The sequence below is a fragment of the Trachemys scripta genome, chromosome 4, assembly GCF_013100865.1.
Source record: "Trachemys scripta elegans isolate TJP31775 chromosome 4, CAS_Tse_1.0, whole genome shotgun sequence".
In the NCBI taxonomy this organism is placed as follows: Eukaryota; Metazoa; Chordata; order Testudines; family Emydidae; genus Trachemys; species Trachemys scripta.
This window is the reverse complement of record NC_048301.1, coordinates 65,500,980-65,522,930: the sequence shown is the minus strand read 5'-3', so window position 1 is coordinate 65,522,930 and position 21,951 is coordinate 65,500,980. Positions and strand designations below refer to the sequence as shown.

General features: G+C 42.1%; 1 protein-coding gene across 7 annotated transcripts in view; it reads left to right on the top strand.

The window, feature by feature from the left end:
• SIPA1L1 (signal induced proliferation associated 1 like 1) overlaps positions 1 to 21,951 on the top strand; it is a 378,635-nt gene that overhangs the window by 109,514 nt on the left and 247,170 nt on the right. For all 7 annotated transcript variants that reach the window (XR_004645561.1, XM_034769297.1, XM_034769296.1 and 4 more), the window contains one exon: positions 20,800 to 20,871. The gene's annotated coding sequence lies outside the window, so the exon portion shown is untranslated. The remainder of the gene's footprint in view (positions 1 to 20,799; positions 20,872 to 21,951) is intronic.

The following is a 21,951-nucleotide window of genomic DNA, read 5'->3' as shown; positions in this document are numbered from 1 at the left end:
CAGAAGAAGCCAAACAACTAAAAATATATATATGACACAGAAAAAAGAACAAAAGCAAAAAATAGAGAGAATAGGCTGTCAAATAGTTGAAAGGGCAAATGTGTACTAGATTGGGCCCTTCTCATTGCTCACCCTGCGCAAAAACCTTTCTTCTTTGAGTAGTGTCTCTATGAGTGATCCACTGTGGGTGTGTCTGCATCCCTGCGCCTCTGATGGGAGATTTTAGATAGCAGTGTCTGTTTGGTCTGCATATGTGTTCTCCCTGTCTTGTGCTTTGCCTTGAGGCTATTTAGAGCTGCCTGGGTGAACCACCCTCAGTTCCGTCTCAACTGCCCTTGGCCTGAGACAGTGATTAGCAGTCCAATTCTGATTACAGTTCCTCACTTTGAATTTTGTAGTAGCCAGTAGTTTCCATTCTCATAGTAGCTAGTAAAGCTTCCATTATAATTCTCCCTTCCCCCCAAATATTTTTTTTCTTTTTCTCCCTGTCCTTGACACATTCCCCTGCCACCTTCTGGGAACTGACTCCTCCCTCCCCCCAGCAAGGGTTATGCCTGGCTCCCCTGGGTTCAAACATTGCCTCTCCTGCCTCTCATTGCCTCTCAGCAATGATCACTCTCACTGTATCCAGTGCCTAGGAGAGGCTCACATTTAGTCAAAAGTGCACTTTTTGCCAAAAATTAAAGGCCAGAATGAAGAAGAGCTATGAACTAAAACTTAAGCTCCTCATGATGGAGACTTCCCGCAGACCGGCCTCTGACCCCAATCCTGGGACTTCCCTGGAGCAATGGTCACTGCCAAGACCATCACCTTCCAAGGAAAGAGAGCTTAATAGGAAATCTTCTGACTCCCCTTGTAAGGCTTAAGAAAAGGGTGACAAGTCCCCAGACTGAGCACTTAACCAGTCAGAGGAGATCCCCAACAAGATCAGTGACCTTGGCACTGCGGCATGGTACTCATAAGGCTCAAGGTTCCTCAGGTACTGGTACTGTCCTCAAGCCTAAAAACCCAAGGTGTACAGGCTCAGACAGGTCGGCACCGTCTGACAGAGCTAGAAGCAGAGACACTACCTCTGCAAAAGCGGCACCGATGCATATGACTGCAGTACCGAGCACCTCTTCTGGTCATCTCATCACACCACAGGAGATCTCAGCCTCCACTGACTCCTTCAGTACTAATGAGCCAGCAACAACAAACCTAGTGGAACCAATCACCACCATGGTAATGCAGGAATTTAGTTTTCCCAGAGACCGCTGGTTACCGTTACATCTCAGTCTCTAGGACAGGGATCGGCAACCTTTGGCATGCGGTTCGCCAGAGTAAGCACCCTGGCAGGCCTGGCTGGTTTGTTTACCTGCCGCGTCCGCAGGTTCGGTGGATCATGGCTCCCACTAGCCGCAGTTCGCTGCTCCAGGCCATTGGGGGCCGCGATCGGCTGAACCTGCGGACACGGCAGGTAAACAAACCGGTCTGGCCCGCCAGGGTGTTTACCTTGGCGAGCCGCATGCCGAAGGTTGTCGAACCCTGCTCTAGGATCACCATTACCGACTATCTCTTCGTCTCCAGAATCGCCTGTGGTACCAAGGCATTCATCACCAGCCCCTCTGTCTGCTCTACCTTTATCTAGCGAAGAGGCAGACAGTGGGGAGGATGACGTGTTTTGAAACTAAGCAGAGACTAACTCATCTGAGCAACACCCAGGGTCGTCTTGATTTGCAGCCAGAGCATCATCTACTTACTTGGCATGCACACCCTTGGATGCCACTACCCACGCCCTTTGCTCCACCCCAGTGACCATAATAGGAACCATAGGCAGCCTACAGACACCATCCTTCTGGGGCCTCCAGTGTCTCCCACAGGAAGACAGTATGACCCTCTCCTTCAACCTCTCCTGCCAGAGCTCTGAACCTCCAGAGGAAACTTTTGAAGAGCAGAAGGCTAGACTGAAGCTAGTATAGCCTCATCCTCACTGGATGAAGCTGTAATGCCCTCTCCACCATCAATAGCGGATGATTTTAAACTATTCCAAGATCTCACTAAAGGTTGCTGTCAAAGAGGTAGAAGTTGGATCACAAATGACTAGATATCCTGCATATGGCCTCCTCAACATGGATTGCACTCCCAGTCAATCAAGTGCTCTTGGATCCTGCCAAGGTTATTTGGCAAACACTAGCCTCCATAACACCTACATGCAGAAGGGTCGATTACATTCTTGGAGGGCACATAGTATTTTTTACTTTTTTCCCCCCACATCCTTCACCCAGCTCTGTTGTCGAAGATGCTGTAAATACACCATGGAAGACAGCATCATGCTAACTCTTCCCTTATGACAAAAACTGGAAAAGGCTAGATCTATTCGGTAGAGAGGCATATTCCTCTGCAACCTTACAGTTTAGGTCTGCAAATTACTAGCCTTAATGGCAAAATATGATCACATCAATTGTAGGAAACTTAATGCCTTTATTGACCACCTGCCGAATGAACAAAAAGAACAGTTTCAAGCCATCATTAATGAGGGCCAGCTGATCACAATGACAGCATTGCAGACAGCACTAGACACTGCAGATACAGCGTCCCGCTCTGTATTAATGGTGGTGGTGATGAGATGAGCTTCCTAGTTACAGGAAGTTTTGGGGATACTGAGTACAAACAGTTGAAGACCTTCCCTTCAAGGGCTTCAAGCTCTTTGAAGACAAAATGGATGCCTTACTTCATACATTGAAGGACTCGAGGGCCACGTTGTGCTCCCTAGGAATCTGCACGTCAGCACAAAAAAGAAAATTTAGTATACAATCACCCAGATCCTGACTGGCCCAGTTCCCTCCACCTCAGCGGTATTACGAACCCCAATGGAAGAGACGAGTGCAAAAACAAAAACCATCAGCTCCCATCAACCTCATCAACCCAGCCCTCGACCTCAAAACACCAGCTTTGATACTTTGGTCAAGGCCCCGAGCTACCACTGCCACCGATAATTGCTGCAGTATACAAACAGTCCACAGCCTTTCAATTGCCACCTTGCTTGTTTCCAACAAAGCTGGGAAAACATGGGTCTTGGAGATCATTTTCAAGGGTTACTCTATCCATTTTACCTCCCTCTCTCCTGCCCACCCTCTCTTTCCGTACTTCTTCAGTGACCTTTCTCCTGAGAGACTGTTATGTCAGGAAAGAGATCATCTATTAAACCTGAGGGCTATAGAACCAGTTCCCAATTACATCCAGGGAAAAGGTTTCTATTCCAGGTAGTTCCTGATTCACAAAAAGAAGGAGGATGGAGACCCATTATAGGTCTAAGAGCACTAAACAAATATGTAAAGGCACAAAAATATCAAATGGTCACACTAGCAGCAATTATCCCTAGACCATGGAGACTGGTTGTCAGCCCTTGACCTGCAAGTTGCCTATTTTCACATATTGATTCAACCATCCCACAGGAGATTCCTCAGATTCACCTTTGTCCAGGGTCATTCTCAATAGAGAGGGCTTCCATTAGGCCTCTCATATGCACCCAGAGTATTCTCTAAGGTTCTAATTGTGGTAGTGGCTCATCTCCGTAAGTTAGGAATCATGATTTACCCATATTTAGATGACTGTCTTCTCAAGGCTCAATACTTCAGTGTCGTATGGGCCATACAAAAGACTATGGAGGTATTTAAGCAGCTGGGACTACAACAGAACACTCTGAAATGGACTTTGACTCCAGTACACACCTGGAATTTATAGGGGTTTATCTCTATGCAGTGAAGGCCAGGGCCTTCCTTCCACTACCCACATTCAACACCGTGTCCATCTTAATACACACCATTCAGGCTAGCCCCCAAACTTCAGCGAGAAGTTGTCTTCAGCTCCTCGGGCACAGGGCAGCATGCACATTCATGACAACTCAGGCAAGACTCCACATGCACAGCTTGCAAACGTGGCTCAGATCAGTGTACACACCGAACAGGGACAGATTACACAAGACCCTCAGTCAAAGACTCCCTCGAATGGTGGAAAGACCCAGAGAATGTCTGTGCAGGGATCTCATTTGCATAGCCACCTCCAACATTGATCATTAGTGGATTGGGGAGCCCATCTGGACAATTACAAGGTACAGGGCTGTTGGTCCTCCACAGAATCAATGCTCCATATTAACCTACTGGAGCTCAGAGTGGTGAGGCATGCCTGGGCACATTTCCTGCCATTGATCAAGGACAAACATACGAAAATCATGACAGACAACATAGCGTGTATGTCTTAATAAATCACCAGGGAGGGGTGAGATCACCATCCCTATGTGCAGAGGCAGTAAAATTATGGAATTGGTGTATTCATCACAACATTGTCATATCAGCTGCTTATGTGTCTTATATTCTGGGTACAGAATATAACAGCAGACCGCCTCAGCAGCACGTTCTCACAGGTTCACAAATGGAAAATGGACCCAGGAGTACTCTACAACATATTATGCTGAAGGGGAAACCCCAGCAATATACTTGTTTGCTAAGTACAGAAACACAAAATGCTCCCTGTACTGCTCCAGAGCCAGGCTGGGGAAACAGTCATTGGGAGATGTTTTTCTCTTTCAGTGGAACAGAGGTCACCTGTACGCCTTTCCTCCATTTCCTTTCCTATTGAAAATAGGAGGTCCTACCCAAAATAAGGAGGGGAAAAAGAGAGTTATACTCCTAGGCTGAGACAAATGTGGTATCTGTGATGGTACCTCCCATAAGGCTTTATGGAAATATGCTTAGAATGTGTTTTATGCTACATATGCCATGTAACATTTCTCCGTAAAGGTTATGATCTACTGAATGTATTAATCCTATTTGTATGCATGTATCATTTTTCTATTCGAAGTTATGAATGTTGGCTGTGTACTGGCTTGATTTCTACATAACCTTAGTAGAGCATTTGGTCAGTTCCTGGAGAAAGGAATGTTGAAATTAAGTACCTAATCAAGAAACACTTAAAGGACAATGGATCTTGGAATGCTCCAATCCACGTAAGAAGTCTACTTGAGCACATTCAAGGCAGCATGTAAACAATGGATGCTACCTGTAAAAACTGTGAGTCATGCATGGACATGTGACTTGCCCAGGTGACTCCTAAACGCCATCTTGGAGTTGGACTTTGCATAGGAGTGAGGAGGGGGGTCTCCACCCACAAGGGAAAGTCTATTTAAATCCCTGGGAGACCCCTCCATTTGGTCTTGAGCTGGCTAAAGAGAGAGCCTCTCCTCCCCCCAGGATACTTGAAAGAAACTGGAACAAAGGATAGTGTTCAAGGGGTGTGAGTGATTGCTGGACCCAGGCTAAAAGGAGATTAGTCTGTAAAAAGGAGCATTCTGGAACTGGTGAGAATCTTAACTGTATTCAGTTTGATTAGACATAAAACGCGCAAATCTGTTTTATTTTGCTTGGTGACTTACTTTGTTCTGTCTGTTACTACTTGGAACCACTTAAATCCTACTTTCTGTATTTAATAAAATCACTTTTTACTTATTAATTAACTCACAGTATGTATTAATACCAGGGGGAGCAAACAACTGTGCATATCTCTCTATCAGTGTTATAGAGGACGAACAATTTGAGTTTACCAGCTTATACAGGGTAAAACGGATTTATTTAGATTTAGACCCCATTGGGAGTTGGGCATCTGAGTGTTAAAGACAGAAACACTTCTGTTAGCTGCTTTCAGGTAAACCTGCAGCTTTGGGGCAAGTAATTGAAACCCTGGGTCTTTGTTGGAGCAGACGGGAGTGTCTGGCTCAGCAAGACAGGGTGCTGGGGCCCCGAGCTGGCAGGGAAGGCAGGGGTAGAAGTAGTCTTGGCACATCAGGTGGCAGCTCCCAAGGGAGGTTCTCTGATCCAACCGTCACAGTATCCATACCTAACACAACTAGCAATGTGCCCACCAATTACTCTTCAGCTCCTTCCTAAACTTCTCTCTCAGAACATTGGACAGATAGATCCAGCATCCCAGCCTACAAGATCTCCAGCTCAAAGTGTTGCTCCTTGAGGTTTCCAATCCTCCTGTTCTGAGTAGGTGAAAGAGGTGCTGATGCATAGCAGAAAATCAGTGACTCGTCACACTTTTATGCACAAAAGTGGGAAAGATTCCAAATCTGGTGTAACTCGAAACAAATTACCCCATATATCCTCTTCTCTCCCCTTAATACTAGACTACATCCTAGATCTCAAGAAGATGGGACTATCTCATAGCTTAATAAAAGTCCACATTGTGGCCATATCAGCCTTCCATCAGAAGAGGGATGAGCAAATACTGAATATCCATCTAACAATGAAGAGATTCCTCAAGGGTATGGATAACCTCTTCCCACAAATCAGATGTCAGTCACCAACATGGGACCTTAATCTAGTTCTCAAGGGCCTAACAAAGCCACCTTTTGAACCCATGGCCACATGCTCATGTATGCATCTGTCCATTAAGTCAGTATGCCTAGTGGCTATCACCTCGGCTTGGAGGATCAGGGAAATAGTGGCACTAATGGCATACCTTCTCTTTACAGTCTTCTTTAAGGATAATATCACATTGAGACCACACCCGAATTTCCACCCCAAGGTAGCCTCATCGTTCCATATGAACCAACCCATTTATCTGCCTACTTTCCTCCCAAAATCTCACCGTGACAACAGAGAAGCAATATTACACATGCTTGATGTCAGGAGAGCTTTGGCCTTTTATTTGGATAGAACAGAGGCCTTTAGGAAATCTCCTAAACTGTTCCTCTCAGTTGCGGACAGATCCAAAGGATCTGCTATATCAAATTAGAGATTTTCTAAATGGATTTCAAACTGCATAAACTGTTGCTATCGTGCCCAGAATCTGCAACCTCCATCTGGAGTCTGAACTCATTCCATGAGATCCATCCCCACTTCTATGGAATTTATAATTTTTTTTTCCCGTTATAGAAATATGTAGGTTAGCAACTTGGGCATCTGCTCATACCTTTGTGGAACCTTATGCAATTACCCATGACTCAGCTTCTGATGCCATTTTTGGCTCCATAATATTGACATCCGTAATAGACTTGACTCCAAAGCCCCAACCTCCATAAGGAGTACTGCTAGGGAGTCACCTACAGTGGAGCAGCAATAGGGATGCTACTCGAAGAAGAAAAGGTTACTCACCTTGTGAAATAACTATAGTTTTTTGAGATGTCTCCCTATGGGTGCTCCATGAGCCGCTCTCCTCCCCTCTACTTTGGAGTTCTCAATAACGGGAATGAGTGTGGTTCGCCCACGCAGAGCTAGATAGCCTCAAGGCAAAGCACAAGATAGGGAGAGTGCATGTGTGGGCTGAACGGTCCCTGCTATCTAAAATCTCCAACCAGAGGCGCAGGGACACAGACATGCCTACAGTGGAGAACCCATAGGGGGACACATCTTAAAGAACCATCATTACTGCACATGGTGAGTAACCTCCTCCCTCTTCCCCCCCCCCACATCAGCAGGGTTCTTGTCTTCACAATGGTTATCATGCATGTTGTTTGTTTCCCACTGTTTACATTGGGAGAATCCTAGTCTTTCCTTCCCATTTTAGTTATTAAACAAAATATAAATGAAAATAATATAGTGCAGTTTTTCTGGAGGGCAGAGAGCCTTGTTGACCTGCAGAAGTGGAGAAGGAAAAGTGGAGGGAAAACTGGGAGAAGGGAAATAGGGCTAACAACTTACATGAAATTTTGTTAAATGTATCTGTCTGCACTTGGACATACATCTTTGTTTTTTGTTTTCATTTAAAATCTAAACTAAAACTATTAGTATGCACTTTGAGGGTACTTGCTGGTAACTTAGTGGTAATGATACCATAGACAAGTGAACCCTGTAGGTTATTTTCTATAAATTCCTTGGCTTTTGAGTTTATTCAGACCAGGACAAGCTATTACCTCATAAATAGGAAATATATTCAAATTACCAATATTTTTCTGCTACATGTAATATGTATTGTCAGTATTTCATTCGTAAGATGTGAAGGTATTTTAAAAGTAAATTAAAACAATTGAATACCTTATAGTAGCACACTCTAGCCAAATAGTATAGTCACAATTTGGTTACCGTTTGAAAATGTGTGCTGATGGTGGTGAATAATCAGTTTGTGTGGTTTCTAGTCCTAGTAGGGTGAGTCTTTGGAGTGAAAATTTCAGAAGAAGCTGTGTGATGCACTTTCATTCAGGGGAAGTTGTTGTGTGAGTACCTTGAGAAAAAGTGGTAAAGGATAAAATAGTGAATTTCTGTTGAAGAGGTAGGGAAAAGAATTGGTAAATGAATTACATTTAATGTATTATTCGGTAGTGAATTCCCTTGGATCAATAATGTAATGTGCTTTTCATTATTCTGTGCATCGTGCACTAAAAGCTACCTTAAAAAAATACCTGTTCAAAAGTCTAAAGATAAACCTACTGGCAGATATGTTTTCTATATTCCAATGAAGAAGGTAGATGGGGACTCATGGGTGTCCTTCTGCTATATTGGCACTTTGAGAAGCACCATTTCTTAATTCTTATTTTACAGTGAAATAAAGTTATGAGAGAATAACAGATTGAGCTTTTTTGGCAATCGTTATTGAAGCAAAATGTTCTTTAGATGACAAGCTGAGCCCTGACACAAATATATGCTATTGGAGTCATCCTTGACTACTAAAGACTAGGATGTAAACTCATTGCGTGCAGTTCAGTGGCAGCGAGAGGGAATTATTTTTATGCATTTTTACCTATGTTTCTTAGTATGTACAAGGATATATTTTCAATGTTGTCAGATAGACTATCCCCCCACTTCTTTTAAATCAGGAAGGTCAGATTTTGGAAGATGGATTCCAAAGTTTTATGAAGTTTTTATTTAGCAGCAAAACTAATATGAGTAACAACAATAATAATAATAATAATAAAAATTCCTTAACTTATTTTTTCTCTTGTCTTTCTCACTGTTTTCCATCCTCCTTTGGATTTTGTACATGTTTCTCCTCTACACTTTTATCTGGCAACCTCTCTTCCCCTTGTTTCTCCATTTTTCCCCTCCCCACTCCCTCTTTTTGACCCTTTTAAAAGTTTCCACTGCTGTTCATCTCTTCATCTCCCTTTGTTAGTGTAATACTGCTGTCCATCTCACCAAGAAGGCCCTGCAGTACAGTGACCTTCAAGGGAGAAGCATGGTCAGTCTAGTGGTTTTAGGAGTGGACTGGGAGTTGTTTCAAATCTAGCTACTATTCTGTTCTATCAGACTCACTATATAACTTTGGGTAGGTCAATGGGACATATGCTCCCAAGTCACGCAGGCATTTTTAATAATCCAATTTTTAACTTATCTGTGCCTCTGTTTTAGAATCTGTAAAATAGGGATAATACTTACCCATTCACGTATGTAAGATGCAATTAATGTTTAAAGCTCCAATTCATCAGTCCAAAAGGCAGTATCAATGTGAAAAGTGTTCTATCCAGTTTAAAGAGGTGTGTGGGTTTCTGGTTTTATGTTCAGCTTGTAACAGTGATTGTTATGGTAGGTTTCTCCAGAGGCAGATGAATACTTTCTTGAGTCTGTCAACATGTGTAATTCTATTCAGTTGGAGGGTCACTAGTGGGTGATATGTGAAGCTATCCTCCACAGTAGCTGAGTGTGCTGAAGTTGCAGGAGTCCAAATTTCGACTAGCTATGGGAATTAAACCCTTTTGAAAATCTCAGCCTAAATGTCTAAGGGAGTTAAATATCCAGCTCCCACTGACTTCGAAAATCCCAGCCTTATGTAGGAGCCAACCTTGTGTACACTATCGTCAAAGCATTGGGTAGTTCTCCCTGTTACGGCGTATGATTTTACTATCATCAAAGTCAATGGCAAAATTCACTTCCATTAACTTAAATGTGAACAAGAGCAGGCTCTTTGTCACTAACTTCCCCATTTGTGCTGGTGTGCCTTTGTGTCCTATCTACCTTAGAAAATGCTTCCATCCTTCTGATAATGTGGCAGTGTAAATCAGATGAGGAACTTGGGCCAACAGTCTTCTGATTTAAATGTGGAGGAACATGCAAATTGATACTTAAATAAATATCTTTTCATTTCTGTTAAATGGTATAAAACACACGTTTATAAAGAGGTTCATTTCAAGATATAATGCAGAAGATTGTTGCCTTCATGTGTAAAACTCAGAAGCACATTTTCAATGAAAGGTCTTGGACTGAGAAATTTGCTGCTCCTTCGTTTGGTCCTATAAATCCTGATTTATTGATCTACATGGTGGATTGAGAATGGGCTATCATCATTGAGGCTAGAGATTTATAAAAGAGTATTCCTTTGAGAAGCCACTAGGGATGTTTATGGCCTATTTTTCATTCACATTAAGCAAGTGTTTCTGATGCTCAGCACCTCTGAAAATTAGATTTTTAGTGGTTTGAGTAGGAACATTTAAAAGGGAGGGAAGTCTTTGGATATAAATTTTAATGAAACTGTTTTATTGTAGTGTAGGAGGGGCACAATCACCAGCAGTGTTGCCTAGTCCTGTCCTTCAGTGTCCCTGTCCCAAGGATTTCCCGTCCTACCCTTTAGCACAGGGATTTTTGGGATCTTTCCCAGCTGGCTTCTCACCCTTGAAGAAGGCTCCTGTTGTAACATCCTCTTGGAGTGGGTGGGGGAGCCGTGGCCTGTCCTCTCCACCGGGCGCTGGTCCAGGGCCCAATGGTGGACAGCTACACTAGACACCTTGTGATGCTAAGCCGCTGTCCCTCCGGACCATTCCCTACCCCAATCTCCTTTAGCTTCATGGAGTAAATCACTTCAATCAAGTCTCTGAGCTGCACACTCAGTCATCTGCCTCACTTTTGTAGGTTTGCACAGGTCGGTTGTCAAGTCTCCAGGTAATGATTTCCTGGGCAGCGCTTTCCCCTTAGAGCTCAGAGCAGCCATCTGCTCCCTTCCACTGCCTGCCTCTGAGCTGCTCTGCTCCCCTTTTTAAATCCCTGCTTCCAACTTTCACAGGCTTTGCAGGTGTGGGTGATTGGGGCCGCCTGGGCCCAGAGCTGTTCCTTAACCCCTTGCTCTCCAGTTTGGAGTCTGTATACTCTATCACAGGCTCCTTAAGCTTTGAACAGCTGCTAGTGCACATGTGGTTTCCTTTCTGTGAGTGTATCCAATACAGGGAGTTGCAAAAATTTGGGGGAAAGGCAGCATTCCTGCCCAGATTTAAAGCCGGTCACATCAAGGATATGAACTTGCAATGGCTTTATCTTACACTTACTTATAATACTGGCACTTGACATCTGATAGCTTGCTTGTTTGGAATGGAGAGCAGTCCTTTTGCTCGTCTCTAAGCAATGCATTTTAGTTCTTTCCCAGACTGATATAGGAAAATAAAGTCTTCTCATTAGGACTAGGATCTCTTCCTTCTCTCCCTCCCCTCCCCATGTACGCCCACACCAGTATATTTTTTTCATCTCTGCAAGTGTGTTTTTCTCACTTTCTCTGCTGTGTAGGCGGCCTTCCCTCTCACAATTGAGCTTCACAGGAAATTTTAAAAAACTTCTTTGCACAGCAAATCTATAATTTAATAACAAAGAAAAAGAATGTAAAGAGCTTTTGTTTAGAATTATGATGCAGCTCAATAATGGTCAAAAGGGTGATGAATCTAGTTCTAAGAACAAAGGGGAAAGGGTTTTTTTTTTTTTTTTTTTTTTTTTGTGCATATGTATGTTTGTCGAGACTTTGTCTAAAATACTCTTACTGGGTACCTCCTGTGAAAATTATTCATATTCATCCACTTCACAAATGATTGTTACTGAAGTGTCAGCAGGGCAAGGATGGAAGGAGTAGAAGATATTTTTAGACATTTCCCTCCCTCCCTTTAGACTAATCTAGAATTGAAACCATCTACCCTGCAACTGGCACAGTTTTCTTTTGAATTCAACCATGAGCAATTTGTCTCTAATCCGAAGGTCCAAGTTTCTTCATTGACAGTTAAGTTTTTAAAAGATGGATTTAATCCTCTTGTTTGGAGACTGTTTTCATTGCACTTGCTCACTTTTAGGGCCTTAACCCCTTCAATGATATTTGCAACCTGTTTGAAGGTCTTCGTTTTAGACAGTCTTGTGAGTTAAACCTTTCTTTTTAGACAAAAGCTTGAGGGGCATGTAAATGAACGACGGTAATTTAATGAACAAAAGCTACTTTTTTAAAACGTCATTCAACAATAATGTAGTCTGGCCTTTGCTAAAGAAATGTTATGTAGATACTGATGTTCTTGCCCAATGAACTCTCATCCTCTAATGCTCTAATCCCCCCTCTTTTGTGAAAGATCAGCCTCCATGTGTTTGGATGTCAACCATTCAGGTTTCAGAGCTTGTTATGGTATGAAAGCCTCAGTGAACTATATCTATGTAATCTAAGGTTTTGTATGGCATCCTCATCTAGGGATCCAAGCATCTTATGGCAATAATGAGAGAGCAGACGTCTTTGAAAATACTTAATAACAGGAACTGGCAAGATTAGAAGAAATGCCTTCAAACGTTTGGTCCTGTTAGAGAGATCCTAGAAGGTCATAGGGGATGACTCAACTCCATTCTGCCAACTTTCTTGTTCAATATGTATGTTCAGTCATTGTAGTCATGGTATTATTATTTGCTATTACCAGGAATTCCAGCCATGGACACGGACCAGGATCCCATTGTGCTAGGCATTGTATAAATACAGAATTAAAAGAGTCCCTACCCCAAAGGGCTACAATGTTATTTCTTCAGATTCAGTCTGAGACATTTCTTTACTAACTGTTGTAAGACAGGATACTGGGCTAGATGAACCATTAATCTGACTCAGTATGGCTGTTATGTTTTTACTCCTCTAAAGTCTGGTAGAGATAGTGTCCTGGAAGAAAACTAGTTGTCTAAATCTGCCTGGATAAAAGAGAGGCTGGGGTGATTATTTTGAGAATCTAATCACTCTCTCAGTTGAAGGAGTCTTACTTGCCTTATCTTCGAGTGGTTTTCACTGTCAGGTATTTACTTGATTACTTTTTGCTCCTGGCCTTCTATAGTAATAATTTCCAGAAAAGTTTTTTCATCTGTGATGTTCCAGAAGATTGCACCCTTTAATTTTGAATGTAGAGTTTCTCTATCATCCATGTTTACTTCCAGGTTGGACTAATGTATTATGCTCCATCTGCAACTGACAATCAAGGCCAATAGGAAGTTTTAGCTAGTGCAGAGTTCAGTCACTTGTTTTCTTCAGAAGGCAGATTGGCAAAAGCATATGCTCCTTGTGTCCTGAAGGTATGTTTGCATTTGAGAACCCCCTCAGGTTCTTTAAGTCAGTTATCCATACAAAACTGGTTTGAGACATGTATCCCCTTTGTGGGGTCTGATTTATTAGTCTTTTAACCAAGTATAACTCACTTTGTTAGTTACCGCGGGTCACCCCCTCTGGGCCTATGTAGGAGTCCTGGCCAGTTCTCTTAAAACAGGAGTCTCCAGCTCTCCTCCTTGGAGCTGGATTATAAATTAGCCAGCTGCAGGCAGGGCTGTAGTGACTTCTCCCTCAGCTGGTTCCTTTCCCCCCAGTTAGTCTTCAGGCTTTGAAGGTTCAGCAAGACAGCTTGCTGCTGTTGCTGTCTGCTCTATTGTGAGGGAGAAGGCTGGTTCCCTTCTTCCTGTTCACCCCCAGTTGGCTGGTTGAGAGGGTAGTCTTGCCTGACCCACTCTGCAAGATTCCTTGCTCTCGGGCCTTAAAGACACAGTGATGGGATTTCTTCCCAAGCACCACTTATTCTTGGGACCACATCCTCTGTCAGTAACTCCTAGGTCCTTGTGTATATATATTTGACCTTTTGAAATCTCATAGGGCCATGCTATGTAATGGGATGGTCTGACCGCTAGGCACCACTGACCTTAAGAAACCGACTACCCTGTCACACTGAGAATCACCTTTTGGAAGAACTTTATGGTCCTAGTTACATAAAAAGCCCTAATTGACCTATTTGTTGTTTTTGTTGAGTGCTGACAAAATTTAGAGTTGTACAGGGTATACGAGATGTGGTCTCAACCTGAGTGGTTTACCAATCTGGGGCCAGCTACCTCTGATAGATTGGCCATCTATGATCCACTGCCAATTGCCTGCAGCCAGAATGCTTAAGAACCATTCAAGAGGGTAAAGGAAGCTGGAGGCAGGGCTTTTTCACTGATAAGCACTTATGAGAAACATGCCTATTTCTAAGCTAAATCTGGCCACACTCTGAATGTGTTATAAAATGCATGGTTTTGCCCTGTGTTTTACAATGGCTAGCCCATGTACTCCTGATTTTTTTTTTTTTTTTTTTTAAACCTACTGATCGGACTGTACTTGTGCTCCAGGTGATAAAGGGGGGTGGGGTGGGGTGGTGTATTTGGTCCCTATATTAGGGAATGACTTTGATTATAATGTAGGATATATAAAGTGAGCCCAGTTAATGCAATGATGGATACTTTATAAATGTTTATACTAAAAACAAAACAAAAAAAACACACCACTGTGCAAAACTTTCCTCTGTTTAGCATGGCGTTACCAATTTAGAGAGCTATTTTTTTAAAAGTCAACTTCCCTAATCAATAAAAATATTCATTTTTTTTAAAGTAAAGCTACTAATAGATGAAAACAGATAAAATTAGAACTTTTCTTCAGCCTTGCAATACAGTTTTGCTAACAACATTGTCAGGGGAATGGATAGCAAACTTTGTTTTAGGTTACCTATCCTTTGAGAGTTGATTTACTTTATGGTAGCTGAAGCCAGAAAAACCTGCCCTCACGTGGAAGATCTGAGATATGTCTTGTTCTTTTGGTTTTAGGGAATGCTGATAGGCTTTTGAGAGTTGCTTCTCTTGAGGATTCCCTTTTTTACTGGACACTCTCCTTTCTGGCTCTTGTCTTTCATTCAGATATTACTCTGACTTCCTTCTGGTGGGTAGCTCACATAAAGTTACAGAGAAGTGATCAAGTCACTGGCAACTGTCATCCCATCTCCCTCCCATCATACCTTGGGGCAGTGCTTGGTACATTCCATGGGCCCTACGCAAAATACAAGACTAAATCAGGAGCAGCAGAAGGTTCCTAAAAGTATGGGGGGGCCCACCGGTGCCGGAACAGTGGCCCCTTCCCTGTGGCCCCACCCAAGCCCTGCTCCTCGCTCACTCTCCATCCCCTTCCCCTCATCGCTTGCCCTTATGGCCGGTAAAAAGTGAGAGGGCATAACCCTCCCACTTTTAAAAGTGTGTGTGAGGGGGGGCATGGCCCTTGGCTCCCTTGTTCCAGCACCCTTGGACTAAATATGGGGGGGGCTGACATACTCACACTGAGTCTGGACCCTCTTAAGTGGAGAGGATGATGTGCTCTTACCCAATAATTGTATTTAGCAGTGGCAGGTAAGGACAGTGCTTTTCCCAACTTCTTGAAAACTATAGAAGTTAGCTTTCTCTCAGGTAATGTTTGTATTTATTGAAAGGATGAAGTGATTTTAATGCCTGAGGCTTAAACTGTAGTTTTCCAAGTGACAAAGCACATTTTCATGTTTACACCACTGGACTGCTTATTCAAGGTCATGCACTGCTTTCACTGTGTGTGTAGGTCTTGTTCATCAGTCAGAGTTTAGCTTGCAGTCTGAGGACAGCATATTTCTCTCCTTTATTTTTGATCTCAGTTTGTGGACATACCTGTTTACTGTAATTGTACTTATGACCAAATTTGGTTTCTTTGAATTGTTCTAGGGTATTCATGAACTAGGTTCCTGTAGCCAAAGACTAGTTGGAAGCCTCTTTTTAAAAAATTAGTAGGCAAGCTATAATTTAGGGTATTAATCTTTTCAAGTAGAGCATACGTGCATTAACAAGTAATTTTTCTACAATAACAATGTCTCAGAAAAGCTGCTTTTTGCTTATGTTCAAAATACCATGTGAACCTAATTAAACACCTAAGGCTATTTGGGTGCCAAGCCTTCATCACCTCTGTAATTATCTCACCATCTTGTCAGATGCAGTACAATCTTTTGTTCATATAAACACACCAAAACTTAAAAATCTCAAACTGTAATTTAGCGTGACTTAATTCATTTTCCCACTGACCATTACGTCATAAAAAGCAGTAAATGGTTAAACTTGGTTTTTAAAAAAGTGATTTTTTTGGGGGGGAAGGATGTGTTAAGGCCTCTTATTTACCTTTTCTCTATTCGTGTTTTCAGATTGAAGCCTAGTAGATTCACTGGTTGTTATGGCGGAAGGGCCATCTGGGTTGCCTGAAGAGACTGCAGCTGCTTGGAAGAGCAGTAGTCTATACCATGGGAGGGAGGCATATATGTGGAATTATGTGATGCTACATTTCCTAATTTAGGAAGACAGCTGCACCTTCATTTCTCCATAGAAATGTGAGCAATGATTCATCTATAGAAGAGATGAATTACTTAGATTCATCCTTTTGAACTGCCAAGATAGTTGTAAAAAATATTACAGTAGTTGTGGTAGGGCTAAGGGATTTAATTTCATGAAATGCATATTGCATTTCACTAAAGGTCACCCACCCTGCTGCCTCAGAAATAGGGCCCTACCAGATTCGTGGCTGTGAAAAATGCATCACGGACCATGAAATCTGGTCTTTTATTATTATATCTAGGGTAAAAGTATACAAAAGTACTGTGCATACTTCCTTATTTAGGGCAATGTACAAACGTAACAGTAGTACAGTACAATACGTGTGTATATATACTGTATGAACACAAACAGCGAAATTTGCTCTTTATTCCATGATCAACCCACAAAAAAATCTGTGATTTCGCCACGATTTAAGTAGACTCCTACTCATAAGATGAGACCGAAGACCCATCATGCCTCTTATCTAGTTATGTGGCTTGACCAAAAGGCAGTTCACAGCCCAGTTCTTGTGGCATATCCCAGCTTCAGTGGCACCCACTTCCTAGAAAGCAGCATGGAATCGAGTGCTTTATCACCCACCCAATCCTGGATCACATAGAAGATGAAAGGAATAAGGGTCTCAAAAGATGACACCAAGAGAGAAGGACCCTTAAGAAGCTTGATTGACAGAAAGATGTACGCCTCAGCTAGTCTCCAGAGGTGTATGTCCAATTATCAGGCTCTGCTGTCAAAATATGACTATCTGAACTGGGACAAGATGTCACAATTCAGAGAAGCTTCCACAGGAATAAAGAGAAGGGCTAAAATACTTAGTGTCTGAGGGGCAATTAATGGCCTGAACATCTCTGCAACCTGCTCTAGATAACCCTGCTGTGGTGGCACATTCAGTGACCACTTCTGTTGTCATGTGCATGGCTTCATGGCAGTAATCTTCTGGAATATCCAGGGAGGTCCAAACAACCATCAAGAGTCTCCTGTTCAAAGGTTCTGAATTGTTCAGTGCATGGACTAAGGAAGCTGGCGTAATATGACTCCCTTGTGAGTCCTTCGAACCTGCTCATTTTACCACCTGTCTGGGGTTTTTAGTAGTCGTAACATCAGCTCAGAGGGTAGGGAAAATTCAGGCCCTTATCACTGGCCCATTTTATTTGGTATTGAAAAAAGGCGAGCTGACTCTTAATACTCATCCCAAATTCTGGCCTAAAGTTGTGTCTGGTTTTCATTTAAATCAATTGATTCACCTCATGATTTTTTTTATCCCAAACCCCATTCAAACCCAGGGGAAGCTAAATTACATATACTGGATGTATTCAGGGCTCTTTCATACTACCTGGACAGAACAGGAACCTTCAGGAGCTCCCCTAAATTATATGTACCCTTTGCAGATAGGGTTATGGGTCAAGCCATATGCACTAAGGTTGTATGGGTATCCAGCTGTATTAGATCATTTTATGAGATAGCTAGGTTAAATCCAACCTATGAATGTTAAAGCCCCTTCCACCAGAGTTCAGGTAGCATCTGCAACTTCTTTTAAGAATTATCCCTATTTCAGAAATTTGCAAGATAACTATGTGGGGCTCAGTCCACACTTTCACCCCAAAGTGTTCATTAGTTGAGGTTTCAAGCTCTGATGTCTGCTTTGACAGAGCTGTTCTGCAATGCTTATTTAAATAGGACCCCTACCACCAACCTCCTGATTGAGGTCACTCCTTGCTAGTCACCAGATGTTGGGTCCATGTAGACAATCATTGAAGAACCACAGTTACTGTAAGCTAAGTAACCATTTTCATAACGATTACAGACTATGTGAAAAATAAGGATTGAAAAAACGCAGTACAACAGGCTGCATTTAATGATTTTAATTATATCAAAATTTGGGATTTGTAAGTGTTGTGCATACCTAGCTGAAGCTGTGTAATGATTAACCCTCATCTAGAATCTAATAGATTCTTGTTGTTTGTGTCAACTGTCTCTGTCCCTTTAACTAATTTGTATGATTAACATAGGGTATAAATATTGGTTTCTGTAGTTATTGTAGCCTTGTTATACCAGATACTGCACAAACTGTAAAAATACAGTAAAATCATATCCCTGATTAGAGTGATTCTATAGTGTTAGGATCTACTTTTGAGGATTCTGCATCTTGTCTAGGTATTGTTGATTAGTCAATACTTGTGTTACATAGCATATTTCTGGATTGTGTTGCTTCCTGGAGACATACACTGTTTGTTGAATGAGTTCAGTGACAAGGGGTCCTGCAATAGATTATTCCAGTCCTCACTGAAATGAAGAATACAATATATACAACAATGTTTGAGAAGCTGTGGAAGCCATCTAGTAAGATTTTTTTTTTCTGCATAACTGTTGTTTCTCAGATGTATGTATTCTAAGATACATCTACACTTGGGGTGGTGTGCAGAGTACAGACACTGCATGCCCAGCTAGCATGGGATAAATAGCGGTATACATGGTGAGGCATGGCTTAGGCGAGTAGAGTGCCCTACCAGCCTGAACCTAGGGTATATACCAATACGGCTCATTACAAACCAAGCAGTGCCTCCCACATCTACACTGCTATTTTTAGTAGTGTAGTATCCCTCTGCTTCCCTGCTGCTGGAGCCTCCTCACTGAGTAAAAGACTCTGGCAAGGTTCTGGCAGCTCCCTGCTGCTGGAGCCTTTCCCCATTGTCTCCTCCCTGCCAGAGCCTTTCCTCACTTCAGCGAAAGGCATAGCCCCTCAATTCACAATAGATTTCCCACAATCTTCAATGGGAGCTTTGCTCCAAGATCAAGAGTAGATAGAATATGGCAGTGAGTAGTAACTAAACTTTCAGTTCATTGTTTATTGTCGCTTTCTGTGGGAAAATAGGCTCCTCTTGCTGTTTCTGACTCATGTCATTTCTTTCTCCATCTCCTTTGTTTCTCTCCCTCTTCTGTCTTTGTATCTATTTCTTTCTTGTCTCTGAATTTCCTTTCCTTCAGCGACTCCCATCCCTCTATCTCATCTGCTAAAATGATCAGCAATGAAATAGAGACAAAGATGGGTGAGGTAATATCTTTTATTGAACCATCTTCTGTTAGTGAGAGAGATGAGCTTGAAAGCTTGTCTTTCTTACCAACAGGAGTTGGTCCCAAAAAAGATAACTCACCAACCTTGTCTCTCTCTAATATCCTGGGACCAACACAGCAACACCACCATCCCATACATCAGTGAAATAGTTGGTTAGTTTGAAGTGCCACCTTCATGCATTGAGTTAACATTCTAGTGGGATTAATATAGTGTGTGTGGGGGGGGAGTTCATGCCTCTGAACCATTGTTTCAGGCTGTCTGCAGATTTGGGAAGACAATACGGTATTTGTTACATTTGGTTGATGTCTGGAAGGTTTTCAGCCAAGTACATCAAGAAGGTCACAATGTCGCCTGTGGGCTGGGAGTTTGACTCCTTTGCTCTTTAAAATGGTAGAATGTACACCCATTTTAAATCAAGCCTCCATTGAGAGGCCCAAAGAAAGTTAGAGGTAGATCCTACAGTTAGAGAGTCTACAAGTTCCTAGAGTAGACCTGGAAAGAGGAAGAAGTGTGTGTGTGAGAGAGAGAGAAAATATAGTGTGTTCTTAGATATTGTTTTTTATTGTGCAATTCATCTTAATAAAAAGCGTCTCTTGGACACCTCCCATCATTTCCAGTGGCATAATCCACTTCCCCTGTCATCTACATCTTAGAATATTCCTGTGGCAACTACAGCAATTGATTAAATGGAAAATTAATATTAGGAAAGCATATATTATATTTTTAGCTTCTTCTAATGCAATTTAGCAGTTAGAAACAACAAGGGAAGCCAACATTGTGTGTGTGACGAACCAGCTCTCCACTGCCATAAGCAAGCACTCTGTGGACATGGTCCATATATTATAGTTTGAGAATTGAAGATTTAAGGCATTTGATAATCTGAGACTGCTGCAGTCTCAGTATATTTGATTCAGCATGTTTGGTCTGGAATTGGAGAGTTATTTTAAATATCTGTATGACGTGTTCTAGATTTAGTTTGTGTTTTAAAATTTTCCACAAGTCCAAGAAGATATGGATAAGTGCAATATAGAAATCAAAATAAACAAATACATGCATTTTGCTTAGTTGTAGTTTTTTAATATGCATTCATAGTATATACTGTGATTGTTGGAACATTTTAGTATGCTGCAAACACATGTTAATTAGTATGCATGTGATTTTGTTGTTGTTTAACAATTATATATTTTTAAAATTTGGGGAGGTTGGCTGACAAAGTATCAGAGATCCTGAAAATATGCTATGTTTCAGCGCATGCTACAATTTTTCTTAAAGCCAATTAATACATGTTATGCTGCAACAATGGTAGCACCTATTATTGCAATTTAAAAACACTAAAATAAATTACTTTTGATTTTGCAGGTTTCTAGTGAGTGTTTATTGTTGAGTTCATGAGGGACAGAGCAGAAACCAGGATCTGTAAAGTAAGAAAAGGTAAGTTGTTAATTTTAAGGCCAGAAGGGGCTACTGTGTTTATCAGTTCTGACTTCCTGCATAGCACAGGCCATAAGCCTTGCCTGAATTAATTTCTGCTTCAAGTCCAATAGTTGTGGTGGAACTAGAGTTATACGTCTTGGAAGAACATCAAATGTTGATTTAAAAATCTGGAGAATCCACCATAACCCTTGATAAGTTGTTTCAATTGTTAATGACCCTCACTGTCAAAAGTATGTGCTTTATTTCTAGTCTGAATTTTTTTAGCTTCAACTTCCAGCCACTGGATTTTGTTACACACTTGTCTGCTAGACTGAAGAGCCCTCTGTTATCCAATTTCTGTTCCCCATGTAGGTACTTATAGACTGTGATCAAATCACCCCTTAATCTTCTCTTTGATAAACTAAACAGATTGAGACTTGAGTCTTTTCCTACTAGGCATGCCTTCCAAACTTTTAATCATTCTTTTGGCTCTTTTGTGAAATCTGACTAATTTTGAACCTCCCTCTTGAACTGTGGAAACCAGAACTGTACACAGTATTCCTGTAGTGGTCACACCAGTGCCAAATACAGAGGTAATATAATCTTCCTGTTCCTATTCTATGTTTCCCTGTTAATACATTAGATAATTGCATTAGACCATATAGTCACAGCTACACACTGGAAGCTCACATTTATCTAAATATGCTCAAGAAAGCTAACGGATATGTCGTGGATTGTGGGAGAGTTAGGGCCCTGCACCCCTCTTCCCGAGATTCACTGCGAGTCTCAGCCAGCCAGTAAAGCAGAAGGTTTATTTAAGGACAGGAACACAGTCTCAAGCAGAGCGTGTAGGTACGACCAGACCCCCTCAATTAGGTCCCTCTGGGAGGTTCAGGGAGCTTAGACCCCAGCTTGGGGTTCCCTGCGTTGCACCACCCAGCCCCAACCGAAAACTAAACTCCCAACTCCTCCCGCTGCTCCTCTCCTTTGTTCAGTCTCCCGGGCAGAAGGTGTTAATTCTCCCCACCCCCGTTCCTGGCTCAGGTTACAGCTCAGGTAGCTTCCTTCAAGGGAAGTCGCCCCTCCTCACTGCAATCC